Below are 24,541 nucleotides of genomic sequence, written 5' to 3' on the forward strand. Positions count from 1 at the left end.
CCCAGCCCCAATGGGTATTTAGCTGCTAATTGGCCAATGTCATGTGTGGCATCTTCCAGGCAAATCTGGCTTCGTTACCTAGAGCACTTTGCACGCTGGTATTTCCAAGCCCTTGCCACTGCAATGCATTTACTTTGCTTTTGAAAAGCGCTGCAGATCGTAGCTTTGCAGCCTCAGAGGGCTAATAGAGCGATAGAAACTAGAAATTTTAGAATGAAAAGTCCCATGTTCACAAACTTCAACCCATATTTATGATGGTTTTGCATCGCCCTTGCGCCACGCAAGGTAGCACAAGGGAGACGCAATACCTAAAATGACATTTACCAAACAACACAAGGCCAACTTGCATTGTGGCCCTGCGTGGCTTTGGAATTGTGGAGTAACCCAAGCCAGCGCAGGTCGCTGCTTTGCGTTACCCTGCCCTAGGGAGGTATTCCATGGGTGGGTGCGTGGGTGTTCCTGCGCATCCACCCATGGATTTTGGCGCATTTCCAGATTTACCTTTAGTGGTAGACCTGGGAATATGTGAAAATGCAACACGTCCCAGGGGAGGTGTAACCAGGGGAAATATGTTTATTTCTCCTCCTTTTTTCCTCTTTCTACATAGAACCGCCTACCCTGTATCGAAATAGGGAGATGTCGCTGCTGGAGTTCCTTCTGCGATGTTAGAGAGTTGACAGCAAGTCTTTCACGTCTGGTCATGTCTGCTACCCTCATAGGTGGTTCGGGCTCGCGCGCTCACGTTACCGTGTCCCCTCATAGGTGGTTCAGGCTCGCGCGCTCACGTTACCGTGTCCCCTCATAGGTGGTTCGGGCTCGCGCGCTCACGTTACCGTGTCCCCTCATAGGTGGTTCGGGCTCGCGCGCTCACATTACCGTGTCCCCTCATAGGTGGTTCGGGCTCGCGCGCTCACGTTCCCGTGTCCCCTCGTAGGTGGTTCAGGCTCGCGCGCTCACGTTACCGTGTCCCCTCATAGGTGGTTCGGGCTCGCGCGCTCACATTACCGTGTCCCCTCATAGGTGGTTCGGGCTCGCGCGCTCACGTTACCGTGTCCCCTCATGGGTGGTTCGGGCTCGCGCGCTCACGTTACCGTGTCCCTGAAAGAAGATTGCCAAAAAAAGTGTGTCGCCAACATGAAAAGTTTGGAAAGACATGCCATAGGGATTGTACTTGTGGCCACCAGTTTGTACTGAAGTAGCCTGACCTCTAGCGACTGAACTGAGGCTGCTCTCTCCTAAGGTACGTCCTGTTTATTTTTGTAGATCGCCGGAAATATCATCTTTCTTCCTAGTATTACACCATATTCTGTTTTAACTAAATTCCCGTCAGAAACTATTATTTGATATGCTGATAATAATATTATTCTGAAAAGATCGTGTTAACGATAGATGTATTATTCTTTACGAGACTTTAAGCAGACAACTCATCCAGGAATTAATTTTCAATAATTGTGAAATAAAATTAATCAATATCACACTAAGTACAAGTGAAAATCATATGCACGGTGGAAAAGTCCAAGACGAGTTATTTTGGTCGTATTTAAATTAATCACTATCAGTCTAAGTACAAGTGAATATCAAATCCACGGTGGAAAAGTCCAAGACAAGAAATTTCGGTCTTCTTCACCTTGCGTTACTTGGACATACCTATGATTATAATTTCCTATCAAGGTGAGAGTGATGCTGCAGTTTGCTGAAATAAACAATCTATAGTATAGAGGTAAACCTCAGCAAACAGTAGTACATATGAATCAATAAATTATTTTTTTAGTACATAAGAATGAAAGAGAAGTGACTTGTGGGGTTGTATGTAAATATCTTGCAAAGGATTGTGGGGAATGTGGGTCTACCGATGCTGCTGAGTTGCCACATCTCACAGCAGCGCCGCCATGAAAGGCTCTTTGCACCGATCCTGGAAGGATGGAGAGCTGAGTTGCTCTTGCAATGATCAAAACATAGGGGTACCGCCTTCGCACAGGTGACACGGAGGTTGTGGGGTTAAGGGGGGGTCACGTGAGATGGCACTGGGGTGAGAGGGAGATGGGTGTGGGGCAACAATGGAAGTTAATAGGTGCTAAACACGGTGCCTGCAGCATATTACAAGAACAAATATGAAAAGCAGTTTCGGAAGAATCAGTGGAGCCGGTCAGTGGTCGGTGCTATGAACAACTTTCATGCAGACAGGTGAGTGGCCCCTCTGCAGATTGCAGATTGTCTCCTCCCCTCGCATGGACTTGAACCCACAACCCTAAGCAGGAGCCTGGGGGCATATTATCAAGACAAGAGATAAAATAATCGCCGCTTTAGCGGCAGAAAACTGCCGCTAAAGTGGCGATAATGGGCTTTAATACTACGTTCTATGGAATTCCAATCGAAGCCCATGTTACATGTCTTTGTATAGGCATTTATATAGCGCACTACTTACCCGGAGGGTCCCAAGAGGCTTCGACCGCTGCAAAACCCTTCCTGGCTTCCCTGAGAGATGGTCCCTTAATGGGTATCTCCAGGGTGAGACCAGGCATCCCCGGCGGTCTGGTGGGGCCGTTAGTGAAGATGAGGCAAGCTAATGCCCAGAGTTGCTGAGTGTGATCGCTGATCAGAGTGGGCACCGAGGCGAGAGAATTATCGAGTCCGCTGACCCTGGTCCAGAAACATGCCGCGCCGGAATTCGAACCCTGGTCCCGGGCCGTCCTCTGCTCTCTGGTCTGCCGCCTCTAACCAGTGAGCCACACTACTTCACTTGTCTTTACATCTAACATGGGCCTCGATTGGAATTCCAAATTCCAAGGATCCTGACCTCTAGCGACAAACCTGAGCTCTGCACCCCCAGCCCTCCCCTGAGACTAGGCCGGAAGGAACAGTTTACTCGTGGCTGCAACACCAGTCACATAGGGGCAGATCTACAAGAAGTGCCGCAGCGCGGAACCGCAAGCCCTTTGGCTGCGCAACGCTGAGCAGAGCACAGGAATGCAACGGGGCAGATTTACAAGCCCCTTGCACCTCTTTTACGCCGCCGTTGCGTCACTTTTGTGACACAGCGGCGGCGCAAAAGATGCGCCATGGTGCGGGTATTTACAATGTGACGCATATCCGAGAGGCGTCACGTTGTAAAGCCCTGCGCCAGAAGGAGACGTTCCATCGCAGGGGGAGGGGGGGGGGGGGCGTTCCAGCGCAGGAACGCCTCCTAAAAGTGGCTGAGTGAAATCTACAAGATTTCACTCAGTCACTTTAAAGCCCATACTGCGTCAAAACCCTGCGCCTGCTTGAAGCAGACTTAAGGATTGACGCAGCATTGTGGAGATAGGGCCCCCCAGAGCATCGCTGGAGCTGCATCACGCTTGCGATGCAACTCCAGCAATGCGTCAAGCATCTGTGCCGTTTTTGCCCCATAGTGCGCCGCATTGTAAATGCGGCACATCCAAGGTGGCAGAACTGCGGCGCACAATAACTGGCGCATCCCTGCTGATATGCAGGGATGTGCCAGTTATTGTAAATCTGCCCCAACATATCTACAATGATATGTCGCATTCCTGTGCCCTCCCCAGCGCTGGCGCAGAAACAGCTGCCATGCGCAGGATCAGGCACCCTTGCACCATGGTGCAAGGATGCCTGCAAACATCCTTGATCTGCGTGATCCCAATAAGATCCCATTTGTCAAATCCCTTAGATTTCCACAAACTTCCCAGCTTCTCCGAGTTCCACAATGGGGTGGCAAGTGTAAGTTTCCCCTCCCACTTAAGATGTCGATTGGCCGCGTGCCACACCTGCACTGCGTGTGCCGACAGTCCCGCAAGGGGGAATCGTCTAGGCCTGGCATACAATGCCCTAGTGAAGTCGCCCCCTGGCACCTGCCAACGGTCCATAGCATACCCGGGTCTCCAGGGGGCCTGTATATGGCATGATTCATCGCCGCCAACTGGGAGGCCCAATAATACTTCCGTAGATCCGGCAATCCTATCCCACCATCATACTAGGGGAGAGTAAGCTTAGAGAAGGCTATACGAGGCTTGCCTTCCCAAAGAAGCTGCCTCTGAAGGGCCTCTATTTCCTTAAAGTAGGATGATGGTACAGGGTCCATTGCATCCTGAAGTGCGTACAAAAAAGGGGGAGGCCATCATCTTGAAAAGCGCTGCCCTACCCAGAAGGGAGAGTGGGAGTGTCTTTCACCTCACCACATCTCCCTTAAATCAAGTCAGAGGGGGGCCCAAGTTGTTGGCATACCTTAAATTTGGGTGAAATATAACATAAATGCCAATATACCGAAACCCCACCTGTTCAATTTGTATTGGGCAAGTACTCGGGATTACCGGCAGATCTCCTCTAAGGACAAAGAGCACTGATTTCGACCAGTTGATCGCAAATCCGGAGTATCTCCCAAATATAGCAAGTACATCAAGAAAACATATCAAGGATGCCCTTGGATTGGTGAGGTAAAGCAGTATATCATCCGCATATAACGAGATTTTGTCCTCCCATTCCAGCGTCCAACGCAACCCTCTGATCGATCGGTCCCACCGGACCCACGCCGCCAAAGGCTCAAAAGCCAGGGCAAATAGAAGCGGGGACAAGGGACATCCCTGTCTCGTGCCTCTGCCCAGAGGGTTAGTCATCGGACTTTCAATTTTTCATCTCTACTCTGGCCAGGGGGTCAATATACAAGAGACGGACCCAGTTGATGAACTCTGGTCCAAAGCCCATCTTCTCCAGGACTGCGAACAAGTAGGGCCACTCAACCCTATCAAAAGCCATGGTGGTATCTAGAGATACCAGTACCACCGGTCCCTGTATCGTTGGGCCCTGCCCATTATTCTGTGTAGCCTTCGCAGGTTAAGAGCCGTATTCTGACACGGCATGAAGCCGGATTGATCCGGATGTATCAGGGTGGTAATAACTTTAGCAAGTCTCGTCGCCAGTAACTTTGCCAGAACTTTAGGTTCAGCGTTGAGCAACAAAATAAGTCTATATGAGGAGCAGAGCGTCCTGGCCTTACCCGCTTTGTGAATGACCACATTATTCGCTACCCGCTGATTGTATGGGAGCTGACCCCCCTCTTTACTCTCTACAAGCATGGAGCAAAGAAACGGTGCACGTTTATTTGCACTCAATTTATACAGTTCTATAGGGATTCCTTTTGGTCCTGTGGCCTTCCCAGAGTGCCCTCCTCTGATGACCTGTGCCACTTCGTCGTTTGTGAGTGGGAAATCTAAGTATTTCTGGTTATCATCCGATAGCATGGGCATCTGAATATCATTAATCATTGCGGCTTTATCAGCCTCCGTGTATAGACCTGCAGAGGTTTACACTTCCCCATAGTATTCTGAGAATTCATTTGCTATGGCTTGCGGGTCAGTGATCTTCTCAGAATTACCTCTCTGCAACTCTGGTACCAGACGCGACGCCCACTCTCCCTCCTCAAGCCACGCTATGAGTTTGCCTGCTTTATCCCCATGCTCGTAGATCCTGCTTTGGGTCTCATCGTACTGTGCTCTGGCCCTATCTCTAGCGAGGCCCCTATATTCATCCTGGTGCAGTTTTAAACGGTGAATACCTTCCGGAGTCGCGTCTCTGGATACCTCAATCTCCAACCTGGCCCTCCCCTTGAATAACAGTCTTATACACCTCCCACAGGGTCTGTGCTGAGTTCACTGAATCAGTATTCTCTTTGAAGTACCTTCCCGTACTTTTAATAATTTCCTTCTTAATGGCGGGGTCTCTCAAGTGCCATCCATTAATAGGGGCTACTCTGCCTACATCAAGTTGGCCAGCTTCCAAATGGAGCCAAATTGGTGAGTGATCGGAAACTCCCCTTCCCAGGTGTCGCACCTCCCGAACCGCTGCTGCCTGGGCCGCCGGTATCAGTACATAATCTATTCTGGACAGGGCGTGATGTGCAGCGGACACATGTGTATAATGTACCCCGCTCGGGTTTCTCAATCTCCAACCATCAATAAGCCCTGTTGTTTCTAAGAATTCGGGAAGCCACCTCTGCGCCATCCTCAGAGTTCTGGCCAGATGCCTGTCTACCTCTCCATCCACCACTGCATTAAAGTCCCCCCATCACCAGTAGACCCAGGGCCAAAGTCAGGAAGATAGTGCCCAGGTCTCGAAAAGTATCTGATTGAAGGCCGGGCGGAACATGTACGGACATGAAAGTGATAGTCTTCCCCTCCCACTGCGCTGATACGCTGATGTATCAGTCTCGATGATCAGCCCATGTGGCCTGGATGGTTAGGGGAAAGGAGTTTTTAACCAAGATACCGACTCCCCTAGACACTGTGGTGAATCCAGCATGTGCCACGAACTTATAACCCCCCTTGTGTAGGGCCATGCAACGATTACCTACTAGATGGGTCTCCTGTAGAGGCAGTACTTCTGGGGAGTGTCACCTAATCAACTGGTTCACCATTCCCCCTCTTAATTTTGTCTCCAAGACCTTTCACATTCCAACTAATCACATTTATCCCCGATCCCCGTCTAACAGCTGACATTGTAATGGTAAGGAATCAACCCAGTCTTAGCTTTGTCATCACCAGATACTTTTCGAGACCTGGGCACTATCTACCTGACTTTGCCGCTGGGTCTACTGGTTATGGGGGTACTTTAACGGAGTGGTGGATGGAGAGGTAGACAGGCATCCGGCCAGAACTCTGAGGCCGGTGCAGAGGTGGCTCCCCGAATTCTTAGAAACAACAGGGCTTATTGATGGTTGGAGATTGAGAAACCAGAGCGGGGTACATTATACACATGTGTCCGCTGCACATCACGCCCTGTCCAGAATAGATTATGCACTGATACCGGCGGCCCAGGCAGCAGCCGTTCGGGAGGTGCGACACCTGGGAAGGGGAGTCTCTGATCACTCACCAATTCGGCTCCAGTTGGAAGCTGGCCAATTTGATGTAGGCAGAGTAGCCCCTATTAATGCATGGCACTTGAGAGACCCCTCCATTAAGAAGGAAATTATTAAAAGTACGTAAAGGTACTTCCAAGAGAATACTGATTCAGTGGACTCAGCACAGACCCTGTGGGAGGCTTATAAGACTGTTATTCAAGGGGAGGTTTATCTTTGGTCGCGGGGAAAAAGAAGAAGCGGCAGGCCGCAATAGAACAGGCAGAGGCGGAGGTGACCAGGTTGGAGATTGAGGTATCCAGAGACGCGACTCTGGAAGGTATTCACTGTTTAAAACTGCACCAGGATGAATATAGGGGCCTCGCTAGAGGTAGGGCCAGAGCACAGTATGATGAGACCCAAAGCAGGATCTACGAGCATGGGGATAAAGCGGGCAAATGCATAACATGGCTTGAGAAGGGAGCATGGGCATCGCGGCTGGTACCAGAGTTGCAGAGAGGTAATTCTGAGAAGATCACTGACCCGCAAGCCATAGCAAATTAATTCTCGGAATACTGAGGGGAAGTGTAAACTCCTGCAGGTCTATACACGGAGGCTGATAAAGCCGCAATGATTAATGACATTCAGATGCCCACGCTATCGGATGATAACCAGAAATACTTAGATTCCCCACTCACAAACGACGAAGTGGCTCAGTGTGGAAATGTGTTGAATCACACACACGAGACGGTACGTCGGTTTACCAAACTGTTTATTTATCTTATGTCGTAACCTGACGACCTCAGCCACAGCCTCTCCCCAAGATCCTCTTCACAAAGTCCCCGGCGCTCGCTCTGGAATGCTGGTCGCGGTGACATTCGAAGTGATGTCACAGCGAGCAGCTCCATTAGACACGGAGCCGCCGGGCGTAACAAAGTGGGAGATACCACACATCCCCCTCCCCTGCGGAATGAAAAGTGAGAATAAAAAGAAGAACAACAGTGTACAGAGATTAACATCATGACATATTGACCTAAATCCAGTATGCAGGGAGTCACATCACAACATATTGATCCCAGTGTCTAGGGGGCCTGGTCACTCTCCTACTAGACCTAACCCCAGGGTGTGAGACTGGCAACGGCTTCCTAGTATTGGGACGATTGTTACCTCCCGCATCACTTTTCTCCTCCCCTTCACTATCGGAGTCATTCCCGGGTGGGTGAAACCTCACTACTCTTCCCAGGTTCCATATTTTCCCTTCCTGAGTCTTCACAGCGTTCTTGAACAGTTTTGTGATCTTGGTTGGACCGCTGTATCCAGACCAAATTGCTCTACCAGTAGGTGTCCTGATCTTGATGTTATCTCCTACTTTGAACTCAGTCTCCCTCATAGATTTGAGACGGTCGTATCTTTCTTTCCTTTCCCTCATGGCTCCTTCTTGTTTCTCTAGGCTTTTAGTTTCTTTCGAGTGATCCGACCATCCCTTGTGCCACCCCATCCATCCTGGGTATAGCTTGGTGTTGGGTACCCTTGCCCTGAGCAACTCGAAAGGAGTGACCCCCGTTGTTTGATGCGGGGTGAACCTGTATGCTTCCACACATCTCCACATCTCTTCCTTCCAGCTCAAACCACTGGCTTTCGCGAGTTGGATGCTTTCCTTGAGGGTTTTATTGAAACGTTCGATCATGCCGTTAGTCTCAGGGTGATACAGGGCACACCGTTTATGTTTGATACCTCTTCCCTCCAGGAAGTCTTCCATCTCTTTGGAACACAATTGCACCCCGTTGTCTGTGAGTAGGCTGCTGGGTAGCCCCTCCCTGACAAACAGCTCTTGCATGAATTCAATGACGACTTTCGTTGTGACTTCGCTCACTAGTCTCACCTCCGGACACCTAGAATACATGTCCATGAGTACCAGAATGTATGGGGTGCGTACTTCTCCTGTCAATGGACCCACAATGTCCAGTGCCACATCCTCCCAGGGTCCTGACGGCGGTGGCCTACATACCATTGGTGGTGTCATTTGCTTCAAGACTTTGTCACTGTTGCAGCACGGAATGCAGTCCCTAATTTTCCTTTCGATTGTAATGTCCATACTTGGCCACCAATAGTTCTCTCTCAGCCTTTGTTTCGTCTTGGTGATACCCATGTGGCCTTCATGGGCTATTTCGACCAGGCTTTCTCTCACCGAGGCAGGCGGTACCAGTCTTGTTCCCCTGAACAGGCATTCATCGACCATGGAGAGTTCATCTTTGACCATCCAGTATGGCTGCATGCTCTCCTCTTTTTTGTCTTCTTGCTTCCACCTGTTCTTTATTCTGTTGTATACCTCCTCCAAGATTTCATCTTCCTTCATAGCGTTTTTCCATGTTTCTTCTCCTATTGCCCTCTGGATGGCGCAGACATTCTCCATCTGGTGCTCATCCGCTTCAACATCCGCCTCCTTCACTTCCTCTTCATTCACGAGTCTAGACAAGCAGTCTGCTGCCATATTGCGCGTACCAGGGACATACTTGACGCAGAAGGTATATTCTTGAAGACTGACTACCCATCGCCTGATCCTGCTGGAGATGGCATCTAGGCCCTTCTTGCTGAAGACTTCGACTAACGGCTTGTGGTCAGTACGCAGTGTGAATTGTGTGCCCCACAGGAAGTCTCTGAATTTGCCCAGTGCCCAGGAAACTGCCAGAGCCTCTTTTTCAATGACTGAGTAGTTGTTTTCAGACTTCTGGAGTGATCTGGAGGCGAATGCAATGGTTTCTTCTCCGCCACTGCCTATTTGTGTGAGGACCGCTCCCAGCCCTTTGGCACTTGCATCGGTGGTGACTACTGTCGCCCGGTTGGGTATGTAGGACTTCAAATTGGGGGCTTCAGCCAGTGCTTTTCTTACATCTTCAAACTCCCTTTGACACTCTTTACTCCAGTTGAACTCAGACTCTTTCTTCAATAGCCCTCTGATGGCGTACGTCCTTCCTGCAAGGTTCCGTATAAATTTCCCATAAAACTCCAACATACCCATGAATGACTTGATTTCATCCTTGCTTGTGGGGGGCATCAAACTCACAATAGTGTTCTGGAGCTCCGCTTTGGGCCGTATTCCTTCAGCTGTCACTTTATGTCCCAAAAAATCCAATTCTGCGCAGCCAAAGACGCATTTTTCTTCTTTCAGAGTAAGCCCTTGTGACCTGAACCTTCCTAGCACTTGTCTCAAAGTCTCATCGTGTTCTCTGTGGTCTTTAGCGAATATGAGTACGTCGTCCTGATAACACACGACGCCAGGGATGCCTTTCAAAATGTTCCCCATGAGCCTCTGGAACACGGCGGCCGCCGAGACCAATCCAAAAGGCATCCTCTTGAACTTGTACGCGCCCATGGGTGTCACAAACGCCGTGAGTTCTTGTGACTCTTCATGCAGCTTGATCTGAAAGTTTGCAGAGGCGAGGTCGAGGGTGGAGAACACCTTGGCCCCTTCAAGCAAGCTCATCATCTGGGTGATGTTCGGAAGGGGGAATCGATCAACCACAACCTCTCTGTTGAGCGCTCTCAGATCAATGCAGAGCCTGACCGACCCATCCTTTTTCTTAGCGGCCACAATGGGTGCCAACCATTCCGTCGCTTCCACGGGTTCGATGACTCCTGCTTTGCATAGTCTCTCCAGTTCAGATTTCACCTCTTCTTGGATGTCAATGGGAAGCTTCCTGACCTTGGCTACGACAGGCTTGGCGTTTTCCTTCAACTTGATTTTGTGGCAGTAGTTATTTAAGCATCCTAGTCCTTCTCTGAATACTTCTTTAAACTCAGACACTACATCATCTTTATGTTGGATTATCTCCTGTATTAAGATCTGGGGGTTGCAGTTGGGATTGAGATACACCCCCAGCTCCTTTTGTGCCTGCCACCCCAAAATGTTGTCTCCGACAGTGGACACGTACACCTTGGACACTGTTGACCTGTTCTTGTATTCTATCTTGCCCCAGAAATACCCTTTCATGGAGATGGGACGCCCAGCATACCCTCCGGGTCTCATATCCATTCTCCTCAGGATTACCTTCCCTTTGGACACACAGGTGAACTCCTTAGCATTAATAATTGTTATTCTAGAGCAGGAATCGAACAACGCCTCTAACTCAGTGTTCCCTACTTTTATGGTGTCTTTGGGGCTGCTGACCTGCCCCTCCTCAACCTGTACTACAATTTCTCCACACACAGTGTTATTTTTACCTTTGACCTGACTTTCTTTGACCTGCACCACAAATTCATCACAGACTACGTTCGTCCTGTCCCTACTCTGTCTGTTGAACCCTTGTCCAGTCTTACAATATTGCTTAAAATGACCTTTTTTCCCACACTTGTTGCATGTGAACCTTAAAGCGGGACACTCTTTATCGTTGGCGAGATGCCCCTGCTTGCCACATCTGTAACAGGTGCCCTTGAATGATCCACTCGCTCTGTTTTCTTTCTGCTCTCTACTCGTTACTTTCTGCCCTTTGATCACTGAGACGGCCTCACATTCGGTCACCACTTCACTCACAACGGGCTTATCATCTTTCCCTTTTTCTCCTGTGTCCTGCTTAATCTCCTTGACACACTGCAACATGTGCTCCACTTGTTTGGCTATGATCAAGACCTCCCTCAAAGGTGGGTCATCCTTGAGCCATAGTTCTTCTCGTACACGCTCCATTCTGCAACCCACTACAAACTGATCCCTTATCCTCTCCTCACTTGCACCACCAAATTTACAAGTTGCAGCTAGTTTCCTCAACTCTGATACAAAATCTTCAATAGATTCTCCCTCCTTCTGTGCCCTCTTTCCAAAATGGTACCTTTCCATTATGGTGCTAGTCTTTGGGAAGGTAATGTAAATCCAATTTTTTAAGACTCACTTCTAGCTCATTGAGGCCTCTCGCTTCCTGCGTACCCAAGTCCGGGAGGTGATCTAGGACTTCTTCCCCCTCTGCCCCCAAGTAATATGCCAATAACGCTACCTTCCTCTCAAGTCCCAGGTTAGGCCCACACACTGTGGCATAATTCAGAAATACTTTCTTCCATTTTTTCCATTGAATACTCGGCTCCCCCGGGTTAGTCAGGAAGAAACGCGGAGGAGTTACGCTCTGCATAATTAGCGTGGGGGGCACTAAATCAGCCTAGAACCTCAACCCACAGGTGAAAGTATGTTGCAGGGGCATGTAGAGGATAGAGTAAGGTATAATGTCACAAAAAATAAACAGAAATGCAAACACAGGGTAACAAGTAACCCAATGATATACAGAGAGATGCCCTGTGCTGTTCGCAGTGGCATAGAAAAATAGGGTACAGTTAATACTACTTCACATTTTCCTAAATGACTATTATGAGGAGGGCATAAATCAGTTAGTGACAGCGGCGAGCATGCCAGTCCATGGGAATACAAAACACAATATGAGAGGTGTCTCCTCTGAGATGGCGCAGGGGGATAAGGAATGGTTGGTGGTATTGCACTCCGATGATCAAAAATAAATCACTTGTACGGTAGGTGTGCTGCACTAAATTGGTGCCTGCCAACACCCTCGATCAATGTATGTAGCCAGGGATCGCAAGATCACAAGGACTCGAGTGCGCACTAACTAAAAAATGAATATTTCAAATGTTATCATTTGCCTTATATTTAATTCAGAAATGTTCTATGGCTTATTTCATTTTAGATTCAAACGAATAAAGCATAATTCATTGCAATATATACATAAACAATATACAATTAGTGCCTTTGATAATACATTTTTTTCTAAACAGTTTATACACAACACAGTTTTAGTTCACAACCCAATGCATTTCGGGGTTTGCACCCCTTCGTCAGGGGCCTATAGAAGAAGAAAGAAGAAAGAAAAAGGAAACCCAATTAGTTTCGATGCTAAAAGGAAAGTTAATCTATATTGAGCTGATAGGTATTGAATTCTTACCTAACTAACTGGTTGGAATGTGAATTACGTGTGATAAGAATTTCTTGTAGAATCTGAAAAAATTATTATAATCACATAAGTTTATATACTGCAAGCTTATAAAAAGCACAGTATTTGGTAGTATATTGACACCACGTTACCTTAGTTTCCGGAGGTTGAAAACTACTATCTGTGGAAAATTATAAAAATATATATATATCTAATCAAAAAGCTGTCACTTTTATGTATATCTTAAACAAACCAAAAAGGTTTGTTTACCGTTTAAATTAACGCTCACCTGCAGATCATTGACGTTAAACAGTAATGTTGAGGGAATCTAGTGAAATGAGAAAGTGAAGACCATGAAAGACCAATCTTTTATGGTATAAAATTCAGAGATTATGGTCCGAAATAAACGCGAAAGTTTTTGTTTACCTGCGAGCCTTTTGTCAGTTTTTCAGGGTCTCGCTAGATTTCCGCATTCTCCCGCTCTACACAAAATGAAGAGAAGATACAGTGCCCGTTTAGTGCTCGGTAATGAAAAACCGACTCTCCTCACGAAAAAACGTCTCCTTCACAGTTGCGCTTACCATTACTGTTTAACGTCAATGATCTGCAGGTGAGCGTTAATTTAAACGGTAAACTAAGGTAACGTGGTGTCAATATACTACCAAATACTGTGCTTTTTATAAGCTTGCAGTATATAAACTTATGTGATTATAATAATTTTTTCAGATTCTACAAGAAATTCTTATCACACGTAATTCACATTCCAACCAGTTAGTTAGGTAAGAATTCAATACCTATCAGCTCAATATAGATTAACTTTCCTTTTAGCATCGAAACTAATTGGGTTTCCTTTTTCTTTCTTCTTTCTTCTTCTATAGGCCCCTGACGAAGGGGTGCAAACCCCGAAATGCATTGGGTTGTGAACTAAAACTGTGTTGTGTATAAACTGTTTAGAAAAAAATGTATTATCAAAGGCACTAATTGTATATTGTTTATGTATATATTGCAATGAATTATGCTTTATTCGTTTGAATCTAAAATGAAATAAGCCATAGAACATTTCTGAATTAAATATAAGGCAAATGATAAAATTTGAAATATTCATTTTTTAGTTAGTGCGCACTCGAGTCCTTGTGATCTTGCGATCCCTGGCTACATACATTGATCGCAGGGGGATAAGGAGCACACAGCGTAAGACCCCTGTCAGTATAACTAATTCTACCAGGGTGCCTTACACTGTTACAAACACACCACCGTTAGGAAAACTGCAGGCTGATGAGGCGAGTCCCACGCAATTTCCTGGGTCACACAACCTCACAACAAAACGGCATGAAAGTCAAAACGCAGCATGGGAAGGTTCCAGAGATCTAAGTTACTGAAAGTGAGAGAGAGCAAAAGTGACGACCTGCTTATTCCATCCTTAACTGCAACACAATGCCAAGTTCATCAATTGAAATGACAGGCTGGCGTGCTGAGAATTCCTTGCTTGTGATCTCATATGGGGCGCAAAGTCGGCCTGTGAGGGATCTGTCTTGCTGCAATGCCCTCGTGAATGAGCTCACTACTAGCGTCAAAGGTCAAATAGCGCACCTCCTTCTCCCCTCTAGGCGCTATGAATCACTCTAACGGGGACGGGGTTAGAGTAGCCCACACTCTACGCTTCTGCTCCCTTCAGGAATACCTCGTGGAGGTGGGAGCTGCGCGCCTTACTTTTAGCTGGCTGACAGATGCCAGATGTCCACGATGTGCCTGCCAAATTAATCTCTGCTCCAGACGCCGGCAGTCGAACGCCTCGCTTCCTCAGCTGACAGTCAAAAGCCGTTTTACAAACTGTCCGGCTGCCGCCTCAATCTCAGCTCGCAGGCACCGACGGCGGCAAACACTTGACACGCACGCTGACCCCAGCCGTGGGTACTGCTCTCCTCAATTACTGAATGCGGGCAATGAAATTGCGCACCAAGACCAGCTGGCAGGCATACCTTACTTCAGGGAAAGGCGCCGACCGGAGCATTCCTTCTTCCGACCAGCAGCTGCTTGAACACACGCTTGTGGTGCCAAGGTTCAGCACTCCTTCCACGATTGTTCCGTGGGAATTTCTTTACACGCCTCGGCTTCTTTCATGAACGTTAGTTCGTTCTTCCTTTTCATCAGCGTGTTGAGGTCGCAGGGAAGAACCAGTCCTCGTCGCCAGTGTGGAAATGTGTTGAATCACACACACGAGACGGTACGTGGGTTTACCAAACTGTTTATTTATCTTATGTCGTAACCTGACGACCTCAGCCACAGCCTCTCGCCAAGATCCTCTTCACAAAGTCCCCGGCGCTCGCTCTAGAATGCTGGTCGCGGTGACATTCGAAGTGATGTCACCGCGAGCAGCTCCATTAGACACGGAGCCGCCGGGGGTAACAAAGTGGGAGATACCACACTCAGGCCATCAGAGGAGGGCACTCCGGGAAGGCCACGGGACCAAAAGGAATCCCTATAGAACTGTATAAATTGAGTGCAAATAAACGTGCACCGTTTCTTTGGTTCATGCTTGTATCAATCAATCAATCAGTTCATTTGTAAAGCGCGCTACTCACCCAGGAGGGTCTCAAGGCGCTGGGGGAGAGGGGTATGTTACTGCTCGAACAGCCAGGTCGTAAAGAGGGGGTGAGCTCCCATACAATCAGCGGGTAGCAAATATTGTGGTCATTCACAAAGCGGGTAAGCCCAGGACAATCGCTTAACCAGAACAGCCCATTGCTCTCCCTGGTATCCTTTGGAGCACATTTTTAAAAAGCCTGTATTTTAAACTGAATAATATTGCCGCATTTTAGACTTTGTTTTAAACAGAGTCCTCTGACTTACCCGCACTCCTGAACCCTCTGACACCTGGTTCCCCGCACCTCCCCGGTCCACCACGGGATTTTTCCCGATTGTTGTGGAGGGAGGAGCAGAACATTGAGCACTTCCAGGTTAGAGGGGAGGAGGGGGCGGATCTCACTGGCAGCGCCTCATAAAACCCGCTGCATTTCACTCGCGCAGCGGACGCGCGCTTAATCAGAACAGCCCATTAATCTCCCTGGTATCCTTTGAAACACATTTTTAAAAAGCCTGTACTTTAAACGGAATAATATCGCCGCATTTTAGAATTTGTTTTAAACAGAGTACTCTGACTTACCCGCACTCCTGAACCCTCTGGCACCCGGTACCCCGCACCTCCCTGGTCCACCACAGGATTTTCCCGATTGTTGAGGAGATAGGAGCGGAACATTGAGCACTTCCGGGTTAGAGCGGACGAGGGGGCGGATCTCACTGGCAGCGCCCCATAAAACCGGCTACATTTTAATTGCGTAGCTGACGCACGCTTAACCAGAACAGCCCATTGCTCTCCCTGGTATCCTTTGGAACACATTTTTAAAAAGCCTGTATTTTAAACTGAATAATATCGCCGCATTTTGGAATTTGTTTTAAACAGAGTCCTCTGACTTACCCGCACTCCAGAACCCTCTGACACCCGGTCCCCGCACCTCCCCGATCGACCACCACAGGATTTGTTCTGATTGTTGTGGAGGGAGGAGCGGAACATTGAGCACTTCCGGGTTAGAGGGAAGGAGGGGGCGGATCTCACTGGCAGCGCCCCATAAAACCGACTGCATTTTACTCGCGCAGCAGACGCGCGCTTAACCAGAACAGCCCATTGCTCTCCCTGATATCCTTTGGTACACATTTTAAAAAAAAATGTATTTTAAACTGAATAATATCGCCGCATTTTAGAATTTGTTTTAAACAGAGTCCTCTGATTTACCCGCACTCCTGAACCCTCTAACACCCGGTTTCCCGCACCTCCCTGGTCCACCATGGGATTTTTCCCGATTGTTGTGGAGGGAGGGGAGGAGCGGAACATTGAGCACTTCCAGGTTAGATGGGAGGAGGAGGCGGATCCCACTGGCGGCGCCCCATAAAACCAGATGCCTTTCACTAGGTGCAGCGGATGCGCGCAGCGGGTGCACCGGTGGCGCACCAAAGGCAAGCCCGTCGGCGCCCGTCCGCAGCCGGCCAGGACCAGGAGCCACAACCCCTGCTCGTTCACCCTCCCACATCAGGAGTTACAGCCCAAACTTTCTATACAAGCTAAGAGGGGAAATCCCTTCCACATGTCACTCTTCCTGGGACCCAGCAGCCCAACACACTATCTGCCCTCCGTGTGGTTTTCGACTTCACCCTGTCTCTCCACCCGAAACCTCGCAGTATAGTAGGTACCTTTTAAATTGCAGGTCTCTTCCCAAGCATTCCCTAGAAATCTCTATGTTACTAGAAGAGCTAAAACCCAACGCTCTATTCTTGACAGAGACATGGCTGCATGACCAGTCAGACCCTGACCTCATCCAGGCCCTCCCCCAAGACTATCAAATACTACGCAGCGACCGCAAAACGGGTAGGGGTGGAGGCTTAGCAGTCATTTACAAAGACTGCTACGGATGTCGCAGCTCACCTACCTCTATTCCAGATTGCGAAAGTCTCCCCTTGACTATCGACTTCACCTCCACTGGCACCTTCTCGGGGGTGCTTCTATACTGCCCATCTGGCCCACAAGGGAAATTTTCCCACACTCTCCCACCTATTATACCCAATCTTGCTTACAGCCCATCCAACTTTACCCTTCTAGGGGACCTCAACATTCATTTTGATGACTCCAATGACCCCAACGCCCGAGAAGTGACCACCAGCCTTTCAGCTCTTGAGCTCATTCAGCTAGTGCCCTCACCGACCCATCTTAAGGGCCAACTCCTTGACCCCATCTTTAGCAACTTCTCAGACCTTCAAGTAGGAATTCCTTTCCCCCTTCCTTGGTCGGACCATTTCCTTATCACCCTCGCGTGGACTACTCCAAATCTACGCCCTCTCAGGCCCGCAGCAATTCGTAAAAATCGCAACTGGTTGAAACTCCCCCAGACTGAATGGTTGACAGGTCTTGAAACCTCCAAACCACCTAGCACCTCCGGCCTCATTTTGGGGAATGAGAACTGTAATAATTGGATCTCCAAATCACTCGACTCGATGCTCCCTATCAAAACCACCGAATCCAAACGCCGCAATATGACTGCCCCCTGGTACTCCTCAGAACTTCGGGAATCCAAACGCATTTGCAAAAAGATGGAGAGGAAATGGCGCCTAGGCTGCTCTCCCTCTAGGACAACTGCCTACAGAGTAGCGATTAAATCCTACAAGGCCAGCATTAAATGCGCGCAGGCATCCTTTTTTGAGGAAAAAATCACCAAAGCAGCCTCAAAGCCCAAGGAAATATATCGCATAGCAAAAGCCCTACTTCAACTACCAGAGAAACCCCAAGACTCCCTGAACGCCCAAACCCACTGCGACAAGCTGGCAGATTTCTTTTTTCGCAAAATCGAAACGATCTACACTTCTTTTCCCCACCCTATCACTGCGCCCAAGACCCCCCCTGAACCCGGGCCTCAGTCCCCAGCCATACTTGATAATTTCCCACTTCTAGACTCCACCAATCTAGAATCTATTATGAATCAGGTCAAATCCAGCTCCCCAAATGACCCCGCACTGCCACGTATCCTACTCCCAGTCATTTCTCACATTCTACTAACCATTCTAGAACTACTCAATGCCTCCCTTTCCACTGGCATTGTCCACTCCCATGGAAGCGAGCCATGGTCAAAGCCCTTCTAAAAAAAATGAACTTAGATCAAAACAACGGGCCCGATTCACAGAACTAACTTAAGACAAAATCCTAAACTTACTACTTTTGGTATTCACAGAAGTTAAGACAGATTTAAGACAGATTTAAGACAGACTTAAGACAGTCTTAAGTTAGGATTTTGTCTTAAGTCTGTCTTAAGTCTGTCTTAAGTTTGTCTTAAGACAAACTTAAGACAAAATCCTATGTTAGTTCTGTGAATCAGCCCCATTCCCTCCAATTACCGACCCATCTCCCTGCTGCCCTGGCTAAGTAAAATCCTTGAAAAACATGCCAATACGGTGCTAACAGATTTCCTGGAGTCCAACAAACTCTTAGACTCCACCCAGACGGGCTTCCGCCCCCTTCATGGGACGGAAACTGCCCTGGTCGCAGTAACAGAGGAAGCCAGGAGGATCCTGGATAATGGAGGCTCAGTAGCCATCATCCTACTCGACCTAAGTGCCGCCTTCGACACTGTAAGCCACAACATCCTACTGCACCGACTTAGCAGGAAGGGAATCTCAGGAACGGCATTCACCTGGTTTAAGTCTTCCCTCTTCAATCGCTCCTTCCAGGTATTTAAGAGAGTATGCACCTCTTCCAGCAAGCCCTTGAGCTGTGGCGTCCCGCAGGGCTCCTCCCTAAGCCCCACGCTATTCAATATATGCATGAGCCCCCTACCTGAGATCGTCCGCCCCTTCATAGTAAAAATCATCACCTATGCGGACGACACTCAGCTAGTGGTGGCCATCTAATCCCCGCAAAACGCACCTTACGGCCTGAAGAACTGCCTGGAAAGAGTCACCGAATGCTCATGCTCCTTGGCAACTCCATTAACCACATCATTGACCCACTCTGCCCCCCCTGCCTGGGACCTGCCCCCGCACCAAAAGATTTGATCAAAAGCCTGGGCATCTGGCTAGACAAATCACTTGACTTCAACCACCAGGCGACTAAACTATCAGAGACTTGTTTTTGCCTGCTACGACTCCTCCGTAAAATCCTTACCTTGCTACCTTTTCACGCTAGACAGATAATGGTCCAGGTCTGATCTTGTCCTGTCTAGACTTTGGGAATGCTCTGTATCTAGGGGCACCCAAGGCCACTCTAAACAAGCTGCAGATTATTCAGAATTGTGCAGCCAGAACCCTTCTCCAAATCCCCGGTCGAGTCCCAATCACACCCAGACTGAAGGACCTCCACTGGCTGCCAGTGAGGGCAAGGATCGAATTCAAGGCAATGTGCATTGCACATCGATCCTTCTGGAAAACAGGCGCTATCATAAATCAGCCCCTGATAACTGCCTACCATCCAGCCAGACAGCTTATATCTTAGATTAAGCTGGCAGTCTTGATATAAAGCAATTTAACCTTTTCACTTGCCTTCGTGCGATCCACCCGTATCAAGTTGACCTCAATCGAGACTGTGTCCAACTTATTATCTAAAGCTTCCTTTTTGTGGCCCAGGGACGCCTGGACCTCACTTATGGCTGCCATGACATCTGTGAGTGTTGGTTCAGTGGGAGAGCCCACAGAGTCACCCCCGCCGACTGAGCCCTTTTCAATTCTGTAGGGGAGCCTTTGGGAATAGTATAGCGATCCAACTTGTTAGATTGAATATTTTTAGACCCCTTGAGGATCTGGGCAAGGACTTTTCGGTATCTGGCTTGGTTGCCATCTGAACGCCATTCATTCACTGCTGCCAGTCACAGATCTTAAGAGCGCGTTCGGGGTCCGGGATCCTAGGGCTTACCGTGCGTCCTCCGGCCACCCCGCGTCCGTCCGCTCCGTCGCTGCAATCCGAGGAGTCGTGGCCAGTAAACATCCAGGCCCCTTAGCCAGCCAACAGGGGGCGGTCTTCCCAGTGAATACGGTGCCAATGCTGGTCATTCAATGAGACATTTGCCAGTTCATCACCACGAGTGCACACAACCCCCGTCTCATAAATAAATCAGTGTAGTCCACCTTGTTGACTGCTGGGTGCAGGAATCGTAGACAACACAGGGCCACTCATTTCCAAATGTTCCAACGTATTTACCAGTAGCCTGATGATGCACACGACCCCCACAGCCGGTGCTCAATGTTCAAAGGCCCAAGAGGGGCGTCACCAGTGTCGTGGTGTCACTCATTCACACGCGTCTCTCCACAGACGTCTGCACAGGGGAACCATGCCGTTGCACCTCATTGCCGCTGCAGGGGCCAAGCACACCCGTCCAGGCCCCCGTGGGCCAAACCGCCCTAACACTCCGTATATCTTCCCTCTGGCGCCAGGCGTCCCCACAGCCACCAGCCACCCGTCACTCAGTTTGATCACTTGGCACCAAGGGTCCTCCTTTTCTCCTTGCCACTGGTACTCAGCCTTGGCCCCTCTGCACATGCGGGGCAATGCAGCACAAATATTTCTACCCCGGGGGGCCAACACTACTAATCCACGGCCCGCCGAGGTCACAGTATGCCCTGCGCCCCCTCCTTGTGTCTCGGCTTCTCACCTCCGCTGACCCCGGGCCGCCGGACACCGAGGCAGTGCTCCGTCACCACATGAGGCGTGGGGCTGTGCCTCTCTCCCAGTTCCTCAGGGCAATCCGGGCTGATTTCGCGGGGCAGGGGCCCCTCCGCAATGGCTCCGCCCCCTTCCAATACTCTTCCGGGCCCTCCGCAGCCCCCGACAGTCAGCTGATGGGTCTCGCGCCGGACCGGCGACTTCTGGTTTTCGGCCCAATGTTTGTGACTTTGGCGGTGGGCACTCCTGCCACTCCAGCTCCCGGCTTCAAACGCTTACAGGCCACAGATTGCCGGATGGCATATCTTCGGGCCTGAGTATCACAGGCGGCCCGGAGACACAGCGGGGAACACCGCTTCCTCAAAGCAGTTGGTGGTGGGGTTAACTCACAGGATTAATTCCAGGATATATGAGGCTGGATGAGGAGGTTGACGGAGCCGAGCTCTCACGCGGCCATCTAGGTCTCGCACGTCGCTATTGCTGGATTTAATCGCCGACATATCGCGTTATTATCAACATGTATCTCCAAGGCAATTAAAAATCTGGCGATAGTGGCAAAATGCGGGATTATCGCTGGGAATCCAGCGATAAAACTGCAGCGATAGGGGAATCCTTATTGATAGGGAGATATGAACTTAGCCGTACCATACACCTCCCATGATGCAGATAGGCAAATTAGGATTTTTGCAGATGTTAGTTACCAGCGATAACCACTGTTAGCAGAGCTTTTTATATCACTATGCGTGTCCTGGGCCGGCTTGTAATTACCGCGAAGGACAGTGCTGTAAATGAATCTAGTGTCGTAATTTGACAATGGCCGCGTTAGCGCTTAGCTGTACTTCTCGTTTTTCCGCTTAACTTGGCTACACACGGAAACGCCATTTTGAATGTTACGGCGGCCATCTTAGATCATAAGCGGCCTCGTGGCTAGCGTGCCCTTTAGTCCGTTGTCCGTACCACTGACCACTTGAGTTTGCCCAGCAACAGGCTATTTTTAGTACTGTCTATCAACAAAAAGAGAGGTAGGGAGAAGCGCGAACACTCTTAGTCCCCAATAAATTAACAGAAAATAACAACAAAAGAGTGTTCTAGTGCAGGTAGGGTGGGGGTCTGCACTGAGCACAAGGAGTCAAACACAAGCCCATTTGGTTTGTTAATAAAGCCCTCACTCACCGACCTGGTCGGTGACTTGCTTCATCATCGGGCCCCACCGGGTGTGACCGAATGTCACCCCGGTGTGCTGCAACGCCAGAGTTACTGCGGAGCTGGTCTTGTGAGGATGGAGGGGCTATGTGATAAGTAAGGTGAGAAGTGTAAAGAGTGGTGGTTTAAAATTGTCTTGTATGTATCAAAAATTATTTAATAGCTGATCATCAAGGACAAAGTAAAAAATGTGTTGATAAACAAGGCCAACTAATTGGATGGTCTTGTACCGATAACATTAAGTGAAAGTGTGGTTGGTCAACATGTTTCTGCCCAAGCGGTATAGTTAACCAGGCATTCGTCAGGACCTAGAGTGTAAACCCCGGCGGTATGAGCACGCTAAGGCCCACCCGACCGAAGGCCTTGAAAGTGAAAAATCGTGTCTGTGAAGTAAAATGAGGGGGGCTCCACCGACCAAAAGGCGGGAAGCACACAGCCTCAGGTCTCCAGAAATATAGAGACCAAAATTAAAACCTGTGAAGATAAAAGGTACAAACAGACATACACAAAGACAAACAAAAAAGGGTTAAAATCATTTGTCAATGAGGCTCATATGTTAAAGCCTGTGACTGGTGCTCAAGGTGCTTGGGGGTGCACAACTCGTACAGATTAGCAGAGGTGCGTGGCTCTGCCTGTGGTCTAGACAAGAACGTTTATCACTAAACTTTTAGTCGTGACTGAACAGTCTCACGAGTGTACTATTTGGATTGTCAACAGTGCGCGTGAGCTCGGCCATTTGTGAGAGTGAGAGATGGGGGAATTGCGATGTGATGGGCATTCATACACATCTCTGTCACTCGAGCGATCAATGGGCCAAGGGCCAGTGATCATTCAACCAAGAGTTTCAAGGGTGAAAAGAGAAAAATCTCACTTCACAGGGGGTGATATTACACCCCATAGACCTCGGGAGGGGGGAGGCAGCGCTTTTTGGCACATCCTGTGAAGAAAAGGGGGAACAAGAAGGGAACAAGGGACAAACACAATCAGTTGGCTGAAAAGAGTACTTATCTCGTAGGGTCTGTAGCGGTCGCAGATACACTCACGCCCACTACGCCAGTCTCCCGCTGATACACCTGCTCAGCCCTCGGAACCCGGTCTCGCCGATCCAGGCTGGAGGTGTGTGAGTGTATTTATAGAGAGAGGGAGGCTGAGTTGGGCTTCCGGGTCCGGAAGGTGTTTGTGATACGCATGCGTCATAATGGATGGAGTAGAGCGTAAACCAACTTAAAAGAATCGTACCCATTTCCGGGTCAGGTTGGTAGTGCGCATGCGTAAGCAAGGTCGGTTTTACAAATGGCAGACTCAAAATAAAGTTATTTTAGAACAGAGGCCCAGGGAATATCGTCATTGAGACCAGTTATATGGGTTCCCAAGCGGTATACCCATCTCTGTTCCTTCTCAAACAGTCTGTCTGGGATGTTAGCACCTCCGATGATTTGTTCAATCACAGTCCATCTGAGATCGTTTGTGGTGTGATTGTTACGTAGAAAATGATCGCTCATTTTGGTTGTAGCTTTCTTGCACCTGATATTGCTCCTATGTTCACATACCCTCTGCTTCACTTTTCTCGTGGTCATGCTAACATAACGGAGAGAGCAGGGGCATGTGACAAGGTAGACAACATTGATGGAATTGCAGTTGGTATGTGCTTTCTGGTGCCAAGTTCTCCCTGGTTCCAGATCAAGGGTTTTAGATGGAGTAGTCAGGTGGCAGACAGAAAAATTCGCACATGGGAAATGGCCTGTAACTTTAGGGAGATTCCAAGCGTCTGTAATGCTCCGTGTCAAAGGTACCGTCAATTGTCTAGGTCTCGTGTGAACGAGAGCGTCCTTTAAACTATGACCCTTTTTGAACGAGAATAGAGGTTTTTGCCAGTCTTTCTTCGTGCTCGTAATTATTTTCCAGTTTTTATTTATCGACTTCTTTACTAAATTCGATAGAGTACTGTAGGTAGTGACGCACGTGAGTGGTATTTCCTCCGTTGTTCTCGTAACTGGTTCAAGGAGGGCTTCACGCGGTTGGTTTCGCGCACGTTTCAAGCCTTTTTGGAGGATGTGCTTGGGGTAGCCTCTTTGGGTCAACTTGACTGTAAGGTCGGATGATTGGGTCTTGAAATCCTCTAGGTTGCTACAGTTTCTACGGATTCTTAAATATTGCCCATAGGGTAAGTTCTCCCTCAATGGGCGCGGATGGAAACTAGAAAACTGCAGTAAGTTGTTTTTTGCAGTGGCCTTGTAGTGAGTTTTGGTCGTTAGTGAGGTACCACTGTTCGTAATGACCACATCCAGGAAGACCACCTCCGTGGTGCTCATTGTGTGGGTAAATTTCAAATACCTATTGGTTGTATTGATCCACCCCACGAATTCCATCAGACGTTCCATGCTGCCTTTCCAG

The sequence above is a fragment of the Lissotriton vulgaris genome, chromosome 1_2 (genome assembly GCF_964263255.1).
Source record: "Lissotriton vulgaris chromosome 1_2, aLisVul1.2, whole genome shotgun sequence".
Lineage (NCBI taxonomy): Eukaryota > Metazoa > Chordata > Amphibia > Caudata > Salamandridae > Lissotriton > Lissotriton vulgaris.